This window comes from Nyctereutes procyonoides, unplaced genomic scaffold, assembly GCF_905146905.1.
Source record: "Nyctereutes procyonoides isolate TBG_1078 unplaced genomic scaffold, NYPRO_anot_genome, whole genome shotgun sequence".
NCBI lineage: Eukaryota > Metazoa > Chordata > Mammalia > Carnivora > Canidae > Nyctereutes > Nyctereutes procyonoides.
The window spans coordinates 22,309,138-22,321,922 of NW_026575135.1; the positions used below are offsets into that span (position 1 = coordinate 22,309,138).

At 42.5% G+C, this 12,785-nt stretch overlaps 1 protein-coding gene across 3 annotated transcripts in view; it reads right to left on the minus strand.

The window, feature by feature from the left end:
* The window catches only part of RUSC2 (RUN and SH3 domain containing 2), a 70,623-nt gene that overhangs the window by 40,197 nt on the left and 17,641 nt on the right, over positions 1 to 12,785 (minus strand). Inside the window, exon 1 of one of the 3 annotated variants that reach the window (XM_055301591.1) lies at positions 2,190 to 2,365. The exons of 1 other annotated variant lie outside the window; for it this stretch is intronic. The gene's annotated coding sequence lies outside the window, so the exon portion shown is untranslated. Of the gene's footprint in view, positions 1 to 2,189; positions 2,366 to 12,785 lie in introns of those variants that run through there. One more of the 3 variants, XM_055301592.1, reaches the window with a different exon arrangement.

Here is a 12,785-nt window from a genome sequence, read left to right on the forward strand (position 1 = left end):
CCCGATGTGGGATTCAATCCTGGGTCTCCAGGATCGCGCCCTGGGCCAAAGGCAGGCGCCAAGCCGCTGCGCCACCCAGGGATCCCCAGACACTTTTAATGTAATAAAAATCACTGACACAATGTCCAGAGGTAGAACCTCTGGTAGGCACCAAGCCTTTTCCTTCCCAGGTTCAGCTGTGTCTGAAGCTCCCAAGGCTCCAATTCAATGAATGGAGACTGCAGCACTGGGAATTACAACCAGGAAAAGAATAAACTAGAAGCCACTGGCCCACACTGAGCTGTAAAGGGTTCCTCCTTTCCTTTATTCCATCAAAATCTGGTAATAATAAACCTAGCTTTGTCCCAGGGTCTCTCTTTGCTCAAAAGAGGTAATACCTAGAAAAAAAATTCTTCTACTCATCCAGCCAGCAAGTGTATAACATTCTCCAGTAGGTCAACTATTTGACTCCTTCCTTAGTTCAACTCATAGCACCTATTTGGCAGAAGGTTCAATCACATGACCTCTTAAGGATCCCTTTCAGCTCTAATTACAAACGAAGCCAAATTAAAACCTTGGGCCCAAGGAAAGGTTCCTATGCAACGGGTGCTAATTAATGTCCTTCAGTTCACCCTCTTGCCTTACAACAAAAATACACAGACACACACACACACACCCCTACCTCCAAGTGCCTGCCTTCTCACTCCTACAGTTAGAAGTCTCTAGAGATTGAGGATTTCCTATAAAACTTACCTATCTGTTTTGAGGATGTGGGTTAGGGAGAAAGAAGAAGACTACAGATAATTAGGAAAGATTTAGTTCCTACCTTGACAGACCAGGTTCTTCAGCTGCGGGGATGAAGATGAAGATAGGGAGATTAAACCTTCCAATGCTGGCTGTAGGTGAGCAGCAAGGGAGGAGCAAACCACCAAAACCAGAGACACTGTGTCAGAGATGGACCATCAAAGGCCCAGCTCGGGGTGCTCTGCTAAGAGGACAGCTCTCAAGTGTGTATTTGCAGGAACAAGTTCAATGGGACAAAAAAGGCCCAGTGTTTCTTCTTTAGCTGTTCCTTTTGGATCCTAAGCTCCAGGAAGCAAAGTCAGAGTGTTCTCTGCTCCCCCTCCCCCAAGGCAGTGGACTGAGGCACGCAGGCTGGTAAGCTGCTGTCCTATCAGTCTATCAAAAGCTGTATATAAAAGGCCACAAGTGCACAGTGGACTATGAGAAGAATCTAGATTGAATTACACAAGCCAGTTGTGGAGACAGCGTGGGGGAGATAAGAGAAGAAGAAAAAAGTCTAGCTACTCTTCAAGGAAATATTACCATCCAAGAACACTCCTCCCTCAGCATGACTGCTAGAAGCCATCAAAGCCTTGCTCCCTTAGGGAACTAGGTTCCAGTCTGGCCTTTTTCTTAGTAGAGGGGTCCTAGTCCCTGAGAATTCTCTGTCAGAGTCAAAGACTTTTCCCAAAGGTGAGTTATCTTCTGATAGACTTTAGAAAATAGTCTCTGAGTCCAGCTCACCATGCTTGGTGAAGAGCACTGGGACTGCCTCACTAGCAGGTGGCAGCAAAGACCATTTCTGTGTATCAGATACTATATTTGCTTTAGTTATAAGACTAAAAGGAGAGTAACTGATGTATACTTAAATCTTAAAAGCAGGTTGGCTAGGGGCTGGCCTGAATCCTGAGTATTCAGGAGCATAGGTTCTATAATGATTCAGAGCATGGATTTTGATGTTGACAGGGCTGGATTCAAATGTGACATACTACTTGCTAGCTATGGACTTTGAGAAGTTACTCAACTTCACTAGACTTCTGCTTCCTCATTTGTAGAGCTGTCATATCTTCCTTCAAAGGCTTGAGGTAGAATTAAATAAGATATTGCATGCAAAGTGCCCTACACAAGGTAAGCACTCAGTCATGGTCACTATTATTATACTTTTGGCAGATGATCATTGGAATCCTTTCCTCTCTTCTTTCTCAATTTCCCAGAAAACCTACAGGCTCCAGATCCAGGGAACTGGTAGGCAAAACCTCTTACAAAGATCCAAAGGAAATGGAAAGAGCTATGTTTAATTTCTCCTTCCCCTGCACTAGGACTGAATCAGTCAGCCTGTGCCGATTTCATTCTGGCAGGACTGGCAGGCTGGCCCTAAAGCCTAAAACTCTCCTAAACCAAAGATACTAATCCATCTCTAGTATTACCTGTTGTGGGGCATGCTCTCAGACTGATGGTGCTTCTCCAGGGGCCCCAGATCAGATCCCAGTAGATGTAGCAAGGAAACAGTCTGATCCCAAGCTGGCAGGATAGGTCTGTCCAGGCTGTTGTCTGCCCATCACAGCTGCCTATGAGGCCTATGGGTTAATAATAGCAACTCTGATGCCAACGGATTAAGACAGCACTGTAGGAGGTGTTTATTTTTACACTCTGGCGTCAGTATCAAGTTCTACTGGTTACTGCTCAAATCTAGGACAGCTTCCTGCTATAAGAGTGGCCTCAGGCTTCTCTAGGATGCTAAGTTGGATTCTGAGGGAAGTGAGCCTTGTTGAAAACAGTTCAGAATTCACAGAGACAAGGAAGGGAAAAGGAAACAAACAGAGCTGTCGCACGTACAGCTGTCTGGTCCAAAATTTCTGGGAGCAGGAAGACTTCAACTGAGAACTGTTCTTTCTAGCAAGAGTCATACAGGCCCTGCACAAAAGACTTAATACACTGTTTTGGAAGGGTGTACACATATATACGTGATATAAACTAGCTGCACTGAAATGATCTGAATAAAGTCAAGAAAAGACTGTCACTTGGGGCGCCTGGGTGGCTCAGTTGGTTAAACATCTGTTTTCAGCTCAGGTCATGATCCTGGGGTCCTGGAATTGAGCCCCACATCAGACTTCCTGCTCAGCAGGGAACCTGCTTGTCCCTCTCCCTCTGCCCCTCCCCCTGTTTGTGCTCGCACTCTCTGTTTGTCAAATAAAATCTAAAAAAAAAAAAAAAAAAAAAAGACTGTTACTCAACTAACCAGAAGCTCAGCCTTATCAGTCACAAGTCCCAGATAAGTGCTGATATCTGAAACAATAACTGGTTAGGCTGATCCTTAATTGGTTTGCATAGAGTTTTTAGCAGGCAGATCAAATCCCTTGAAAATTTATTTTGCCAGAGCTCTTCCTAAACATGACACAACAGTAGAGAAATACCAAGAAACCAGCCCTCACCTTTCTGGCCTGGAGCCAGTACCCAGAAAATCTTTCCTGAAAGCATTTTTATCCCTCAAGGCCTATAGGTTGGGGTCTGTCTTAGGGACCCTGCACTTTGACTACAGTCTCTGGAACTCTGTGGATATCCCACTAGTCTCTCTGAAAGGCAGCTTCTAGGGATCCCTGGGTGGTGCAGCGGTTTAGCGCCTGCCTCTGGCCCAGGGTGCGATCCTGGAGACCCGGGATCGAGTCCCACGTTGGGCTCCCGGTGCATGGAGCCTGCTTCTCCCTCTGCCTATGTCTCTGCCTCTCTCTCTCTCTCTGTGACTATCATAAATAAATTTAAAAAAAAAAAAAAGAAAGAAAGGCAGCTTCTAATTCAGATTTCATCTTGCCCTATTAGGCAGATAGGGATGTGAGGAGTCTGACAGCTGGACAGCCAATGTAAATAACCTACTAAGGGGCCATGTGCACAGCAGACTGCTGTGGAATGATAAAAATGTACCACACACCAGGTAGGAATGCTGAAGTACAAAGAAAGCAGCCAAGCAGTCAAATGCACAGTAACAGTGACTCTATCATCTTCCTGCCTGTGGCTGACTCATAACCATCATCAGTGACACAACATATCATTACCTTCAGCATCCAGGGTGCTGGCAAGAAGGTAGGCTGGTGAGCCACTCATTCAATACATTTTTTTTCCCCTTTTATTCAAGGCTTATCTACCTGGTCATCAGAACAACAATGCAGTCTCAGAAACAACCAGATTTGATCACTAGAGACATGGGATTTGATCTCAGCTTTATCTGGAAGCTACTCATGCCCAGGATAGTGGCAAGATGCCCAAGGACAGGAACACTGGTTTCATTCTTGGTTTTTCTCAGACCTGCTGGGTCATCTCAGGGCAGAGTACCTATCCTCTCAAAGGTAAAGGGGCTAATTGTATCCATCTTCTGGCAGTTGTGGCAAGGCAAAATATCTAAGAAATTAAAATAATAAGTAGAGGGATGCCTGAGTGGCTCAGTGGTTGAGAATCTGCCTTTGGCTCAGGGTATGATCCCAAGGTCCTGGGATCGAGTTCCACATCGAGCTCCCCGCAGGGAGACTGCTTCTCCCTCTGCCTATGTCTCTGCCTCTCTTTCTGTGTCTCTCATGAATGAATAAATAAAATCTTTAAAAAAAAAATAAGTAGCAACAGGGGCACCTGGGCGGCTTAGTTGGTTAAGCATCTGCTTTTGGCTCAGGTCATGACCCCAGGGTCCTGACTTTGAGACCCACATCACGCTCCCTGCTCCTGTGAGGAGCCTGCTTCTTCCTCTCCTGCCTGTTACTCCCCTTGCTTGTGTACGCTCTCTTTCTTTCTTTCAAATAAATAAACACATGACCCCCCCCTTTTTTTTAGATTTTATGTATTTATTCATGAGAGACAGAGAGAAAGAGAGGCAGACATAGGCAGAGGGAGAAGCAGACTCCCTGCAGGAAGCCCAATGCAGGTCTTGATCCCAGGACCCCAGGATCAAGACCTGAGCTAAAGGCAGATGCTCAACCATTGAGCCACCCAGGCACCCCAGTAAATAAAAGCTAAAAAAAAAAAAAAAAGTAGTAGCAAATGTAAATGCTGTAAATTCTCTGAACCAAAGTATTCTAGAAATATAATTGTCATTCATGCATATAGGTGTGGAGCCCTGGCTTTTCAGGTCATGGTGGCCATGCTGGAAAGTGTAGTTTCTTTCCTTCAGGCCTATAACCCCTACTCCCCTACTTCTGGTTTGAAGTACAGTTGAAATAGTTAGGAACCTGCTTACCTAGACAGAAGGTATTAATTTCCACTAATGTGTAACGGAGAAAGTAAAAACATGCAAGCAGAAACACCTAGACTCATCCACTTGCTCCATCTACAAATCTAATTCTCCCAATGCCCAAGCCCAGGATACTGATCTGAGGCTTGTATCCCAGTGAAACAGCATTTAGCAGCAGTACTTAGCAAGTGGACTTAGCCTAAGGCCTGAGAAAGCAACATTAATGCAAGGATGAGTTCCAATGCTCAGTTAGAACAAAGGCAACACTATATTCCAAACCCAACACAAGCCTTCCCTCTTTCTAGCCCAGCAATCTCTGACTATGGGATTAGTTTGCCAGGTCTCCAGAGCTCATGAACAGGAGAACTAGAAATCTGTTCTTCAATGATGCTGACACCTCTTGTTCTGCAAGTGTCTATGCTGGGATTCAAAACAAATGTTCTGACATCCTGCAGCCTCTGGTGAGACCCACCCTCTGTGTAGCAAACTCTATGTGTAGATATGTAAAGGGCCAAAGAGGATATATTCAGGCTTTCATGGGCCACGTGTGTGTGTTTTGTTTTGTTTCACAGTTTTTTAAAAACGTAAAAACTATTTTCAGTTTGTGGGCCATAATATGCTGCCTCTAGACCTTAAAGGCCTGTCTATTCAAGGTCTGGATCTCCAAATTCTGATCTGCTGAGCCTGCCCAGAGATCCTCTTTCCACTTCCTGCAGGGCTGATGTGTATTTCAGAGGCACTCCCCTCTAAGGAGCCACTGAGGAATGTGAAGGAAGAATTCTAAGGTTATTTGTATTGGAGCTAACAGACAGGCTAATTCCTTTTTTAAAAAAAAGCACCTAAAAAACATTTGTGGAATTTAGCGTGTTGCATTAGCATTCTGGAGTGCAGACAGAGCCATAAACAGTCTCATCTTTCTATTTCTGCCTAATAATACTATACCATGCCTCTCCAAGGCCTGTTTTTGTTTTTGTTTTCCTGCTCCGAGGTTCCAAAGCCACACTTTAATTGGCTGAGGTCCCAAGTCCTCCTCTCCTCCCCATCCCTTCCACTTCTGTATGTGGTATGGTTGTGGATAGCAAGGAAACTACCAACAGTCAAAAGGGTGTAGACATGGTAAATATGGATGAGAGGTGGTGGTGGTGGGGTAGGGGAGATGAACTCATTTTTGATCAAAAACTTAGGGATGACTGTGAATTTAGCCTCTATCATAGCTACAGGTTTTATAAACTGGTTCAAAATGCTACAGAAGCAACCTAAGGACAGTGTGCACAGGGTCAGGAATAGTTGGGAGTTATGCCTCCCCACATAAAATGGATTAGAAAGAAGTAAAAGACTTACAACTAAAGATTTTAGTATTAGTAGCTATTATTTTTTCCTTCTACGGATTTTATTTACTTATTCGAGAGACAGAGAGAGAGCAAGAAAGAGCAGGATCAGGGAGCCTGAGACCATGACCTGAGCTGAAGGCAGACATTTACCTGACTGAGCCACCCAGGCACCCCAACAAAGTAGCTATCATTTCCCCTATTCTGCAGCTGAGGAAACCAAGGCTCTGGCAGACATAACTTTATCCAAAGCCACTGAGCTACAAAGTAGGGGAGTTGGGCTTGGAATTCTTGTCAGACTCGCTCCAAAGCCCTTGCTTTTTCTACTGTAATACACTCCTAATATCCTTGGTGGAGAAGAACAATAAGCAAATGTCTTTATCTGAGTCCTGTTTAGTTTTTTGTTCTAAATAGCAGCAATCTGTTGGTCTGCTCTTTTCTTTTTCTTAAAATATTTATTGATTTAAGTAATCTCTATACCTGATGTGGGGCTTGAATTCACAACCCCGAGACCAAGAGTCTCATGCTCCTCCAACTAGGCCAGTGAGGTGTCCTGGTTGGTTCTTTTCTATAGTCTGAATACTAATGAATGACAAGGTGCTTAAAATCACAAGCATGACGATTTTGTGTGACAGTGATTCAGGTCAAATCAATATAGGTATATTCACACGTAAACTGGGGCCTTATCTGAACTAACACTTGTTTATTCTTTGACAACAATAAATAGGATTTTACCATGTAAATCTTTGCCTAATTGCCAAATAAGTCTCTTTTCAATAGTGGTATATCTTTGTGTAATCAATGTTATCTTGTAATCAATTTGGCCGAATTGTAGTTCCCCACCTTCCGAAGCCCCAGATTGTTAGTTGCCAAACATCTATTCTCCCTTTCTCTTTCGAATTAACAGAATCCTGATATTCAGCTGGGTATAATGTTTTCCAATTGAAATTCTTCTTCTCTTAGATAGGAGTGACTATTTGACTAAGTTATGGTCAAAGTGTTGTGAGAATTCTGGGTAATCTCTTTATGATGAACAAAGTATATCCTTCTTGCCTTCCTCCATCCTGATATCAGGAAGGTAGGTATGATGGCTAGAACTATAGTAGCCATCTTGAACCACAAAGATGGCCTAGGTATATTAGAGCAAAAAAATCAGAAGGAGCCTGAGTCTCTCATTTAGACTACAGAGCTGCATACCAGCCTAGGACTGTCTACCTCTGCATTTTTGTTGTTGTTGAAAAATAAACTCTGATATTATTTAAGTCCTTAGTTTTGGGTTTCTGTTACTCCTGTCTACTTCCACTTTATATATTTTACATCCCAATAACCACTAAGTCTCTATCCATCCATCTCCACCCCCAATGCTACTACCCAAGACTAAGCTATACTTACCAGTTGTCTGAACTCCAACATCAACCTCTAACCTGATCTCCTTTCCCAGCACAATCCTTTGAAAATGAAGACTGGGATCCCTGGGTGGCGCAGCGGTTTGGCGCCTGCCTTTGGCCCAGGGCGCGATCCTGGAGACCCGGGATCAAATCCCACGTCGGGCTCCTGGTGCATAGAGCCTGCTTCTCCCTCTGCCTGTGTCTCTGCCTCTCTCTCTCTCTCCCTGTGTGACTATCATAAATAAATAAAAATTAAAAAAAAAAAATAAAATGAAGACTATTTGTATCATCTTTTTGCTTAAAAATATTCAAAGATTTTCCAAAAAATTCAAACTCTGACCTTCATACTTTACCTCTCTGGTCTCATCTTTTGCCATTCCTACCTTGCCCTGTAGTTACATCTAAATTTACCTCTTTATTGATTGGAACATGGCCCCTCAATTTGGCCAACTCTTATTCATCCTTCAGGTTTTCAGTTGAAACATTACACGTTCAATGGCTTTTCCTAGACCACATTATGTGCCCTGGTTACACGCTCCCAAAGCACCTTGAGCTTCTCTGTACTGTGTTTTATAATTGTTTATTTAGCTTGTAATGCTAGACAGGCAAGCTCCATAGGACAGGAACCTTGTCTATCATTATTTACCATTTTTTTAAATTTTTAAATTTATTTATTCATGAGCGATAGAGAGAGAGAGGGAGAGACACAGGCAGAGGGAGAAGCAGGCTCCATGCAGGGAGCCCGATGTGGGACTCGATCCCGGGTCTCCAGGATCACACCCTGAGCTGCAGGTGGCGCTAAACTGCTGCGCCACTGGGGCTGCCCTCATTATTCACTATTATATTTCCCAAAACTATTATATCCCCAGACAGAGTCTGGCATACATAAACATTTTTGAATGAATGAAATTTTCAAGAGGGCAGCTAAGCAACATGTATCAGAATTTGAAATAAGTATTCTCCTCAGTCTACTTCTAGAAAATAAATTTAAAAGAAATAACATGATAAAAGTACATTAGGATATATACATAAGGATGATTGCTGATGCACCATTTATAGAAGCAAAAATTTAAAAAAATATTCTAAGTGCTCTGTCATTAGTGTATTGATTAGATAAATTATGAGGTAGCCATAATGAAATATTCTACAACACATAAAAAAAATATTGTTTTAGAACAGTTGTTGAGAAGAAACTATGTCCATGATACAGGGTTTTTTTCAGGATTAAAAACATTTTATTTAAATTCAATTTAATTAACATATAATGTATTATTAGTTTCAGGGGTAGAATTTAGTGATTCATCAGTTGCATATAACACCCAGTGCTCATCACATCAAGTGCCCTCCTTAATGCCCATTACCCAGTTACCTCATCCCCTCACCCACCTCCCCTCCAGTGACCCGCAGTTTGTTTCTAATAGTTAAGAGTCTCTTATGGTTTTATTTATCGTCTTATTTTGTTTTTCCTTCCCTTCCCCTATGTTCCATGATATAGTTTTTAAAATTAATTATATCATGATATAGTTTTTTTAATAAAGTAACTTATAAGGTACAATTCATGGTGTGATCCCATTTTTATTTTTATTTTTTTATTTTTTATTTTTTTTCCATTTTTATTTTTTAAAAATGTATAGACATTTAGTTCTTTTTCTTTATCTGTATTTTGAGTTTTCTGGCAGTAAATGGGCTGATGATTCTTTTAGGCCAATTAGGATCCTTTTAGGCTGGAGGGTCTGCGCCTCATGGACCATATCATCATAGGAGACATGAGGGACCACCCATTTATAGCCAAAAGAGGACAGACACCTGTACTGAGGCAACAAGTATTTATTAAGTGCCTAACATCTATTTCAGAGAAGAAGAAACTCTAGGCATGTTGTAGGGCAAATTATAATTCGTTGAGAAAGCTATTCGTTATTTTAGAAGATCTAAGTTATATTCAAAGTTCTAAAATGCCTTACGTTAGCTTGAGAAAATTATGGAAATAAAAACAATTAATTAAGGTGAGAATGTTCTTAAAACTTGTGCCTGCCCCTTTCATGAATAATTTGGTAAAGTAACTGGTCACATCTTTGAAGAGGGGACATTTTCTTGTATTTTTGTTTATCTTGAATTAGCTAGTTCACAGGTAGACATAAATTTGATGGTTATCTTTACAAGAGTTAAGAACACAAGAATTACATGAAGTACAAAGAACTATAAAGCAAAGAAGTATAGGGACACTTGGGTGGCTCAGTCACTTAAGTGTTTTGCTTTCGGCTCAGGCCATGATTTTGGGGTCCTAGGATTGAGCCCAGCATGGGGCTCCTTGCTTAGTGGGTAGTCTGCCCCTCCCTCTGCTCCTGCTCTCTCTCACATGCTCTCTCTCAAATAAATAAATAAAAATCTTAATAAAAAAAAAAGGAAAGAAGTACATTATAACTAGTATATACATTTCCTCTCTTCTTGGCTGCAGGTTAAGGATAGAGTCTTGCTCATCTCAGTAGTCACTTAACCTAGTATAGAACCTGCCATGTAGCTCAACATGTTCACTGAATTGAACTAAGGAGGAACTGAATCTTCACCAAATTAAACTGGAAAAAAACTCTTTTCTCCAGAGCAGAATTTGGTTTATGACCGTGGTAGACATATTTACACACTAGTTCTACTTCTTTTTGGGGTGTGGGGTGCTGGGAGGACCAAGTGAGTGCAGCGGCTGGGTTCTGGAAGTGCAGGGTGAGTATGCCTAAGTATAATTCCTCTCCCAGAGCCTCCCTCACACACAGCTTTGAACTCCCTCTACTGCTAGTGAGAGCTGAAGCTACAGAACTAGTACAGCATGTTCCAGCCAGAATGACAGACCACACCCCCTCCTCTTTCTTCATCTCCCCCCTTTTAACCTCACCCGTTGGTCTTCAATTCTGTTCTATGAGCTGCCTCCAGTGGGGCTGCTGAGCATCTAGGAAAGAATGCAGGATGTATCTCTAAGAGTCCAGCGCTAGCTGAGGAACAGTTTGTTTTTTTCCTAAAAATGGTCAGTCTATAAAGTTATGTAAGACCCAGCTCTCTTTGCTGGGAGCTTTTCCAACTCCAGCTGGAGAGATTCCTCAAGCTATTTAGAGTTTCAGGAAAAGAGCTTGGAATTTCCTGACTGGCCAACCTATACTGGAGATATCTCTGGGCAGAGATGGGGAGGTTCCAGCAAAGAAAGCAGGAACTGAACTCCATTGTCCCTGAGTTGTGGACCCACTGAGTTCTCCTGGAAACAGCCTGATCTACCCGCTGTTAAAATCTCAGAACAAGGACAAGCCCCATTGCCAAAACCAGAGCCCAAACAGAATCAAGTCTTTGGGGCTCACTCAAAAGAGGCCAGGTCTGGGAAATCTTAATAGCTTGACCTAGAAGCATACCAGCAGGGCTTTGGAAGGGCTTCTTTCTCTATACTTTAGGCAGATGTATAGAGGAATTTGCCTGTGGCCTGAAGAACCTCAGATGCCAAAGTCTTGCACAAGGACTAGATGAATCAGTCAATAAACACTGACTGAATACTATGAAGTGCCAGATACTGTATTATGCCATCAGAACAGACCTGGTGCTTTCCTTCATGGAGCTTATAGTTCACCTGGGGAGACTAAACAAATAATAACCATGACCAAATGATCTATGATGTAGGCCTTTGGAATATGCTACATTCACGGGAAAGACAGCTAATCCATAAAAGCAAGCTCTGTCCAGGGAGGCCAATTAACATATTTGTTAATCAGAGATCAGTTTACATTGATTTGGCAACTGAAATGATCTGTATTTGAACTGAAAACTCTAGTCCTTGAAGGAGTCACTGGACTCTATCAATAGTCTGCTCCCAGGGATCCCTGGGTGGCGCAGCGGTTTGGCGCCTGCCTTTGGCCTGGGGCGCGATCCTGGAGACCCGGGGTCGAGTCCCACGTCGGGCTCCCTGCATGGAGCCTGCTTCTCCCTCTGCCTGTGTCTCTGCCTCTCTGTCTCTCTCTGTGTGACTATCATGAATAAATAAATAAAATCTTTAAAAAAAAATACTCTGCTCCCAGTTGAACTCTACTTTTATGGCCATTCATTTTGCTAGAGTTCAGTCCCTGCTTACTTCATATTGTTTATGGAAATCACTTCAGCTAGAAAATTACTGTCCATTACAGTGAAGAAACAGAGCCCTGGTTTGCTCTTCCTAGCTATAGGCCATTCATTTTCTTTTTTTTTTCTTTCTGGTCAACAGAGAGAGTAATGAAAAGGTTGGTATGTAATTCTGCTCTTAAGGACTAATTCTGCAGCATGGGGCAAGTTAGTTTTTTTAAAGATTTTATTTATTTATTTACTCATGAGAAACACACAGAGAGAGGCAGAGATATAGGCAGAGGGAGAAGCAGGATCCCTGAAGGGAGCCGGATGTGGGACTTGATCCCAGGACCATGGGATCACGACCTGAGCCAAAGGCAGACCCTCAACCTGAGCCACCCAGGTGCCCCAAGGCAAGTTATTTGATTCTCCTCAGCCTGAGTTTCTTCACTTACAAAATGGGGATAATAATACCTCTCTTATGGGGTGGTGGTGGGAGAAGTACAGAAAACATCTGGTACAGTGAGTGACTGGTATTTAGTGAGGGCTTGGTAAATGGCAAATATAATAAATGTGAGTCAAGAATCTCTTCTTGAACCCAATCCCTCCTATTACCTTTTCGAGACCATACTACTGTTCAATTTACTAATTTACAACAGGGAATCTTGTCACCATCATACCTGTGTTTTCTTTTCAATAGGCGTAACATCTCAAATTCCTTTAACCTTTCTTCATGACTCTGTTCTTTATCCCCTAAGTTGTAAAGTGGCTCTGTCCCAGGAAACATCCCAAAGGAATACAAAGAAAGAACGTTAGAGTAAGTTTGCAACTTATCTGTGAATCAAGAATTTCCTAACCAGTGAACACAGTGAATTCAGGCCCTGGACTACCGGAATTGCTCAGTGTCAGCAGAACATAGTGAAAGTGAGTCCTCCACATAAACTCATGGGCTGACAACAGTCTCCTAAAAAGATTTAATTATTTCCAGACATGTACCATCCCCAAGGGTGACTCTCCCCAAGCCCT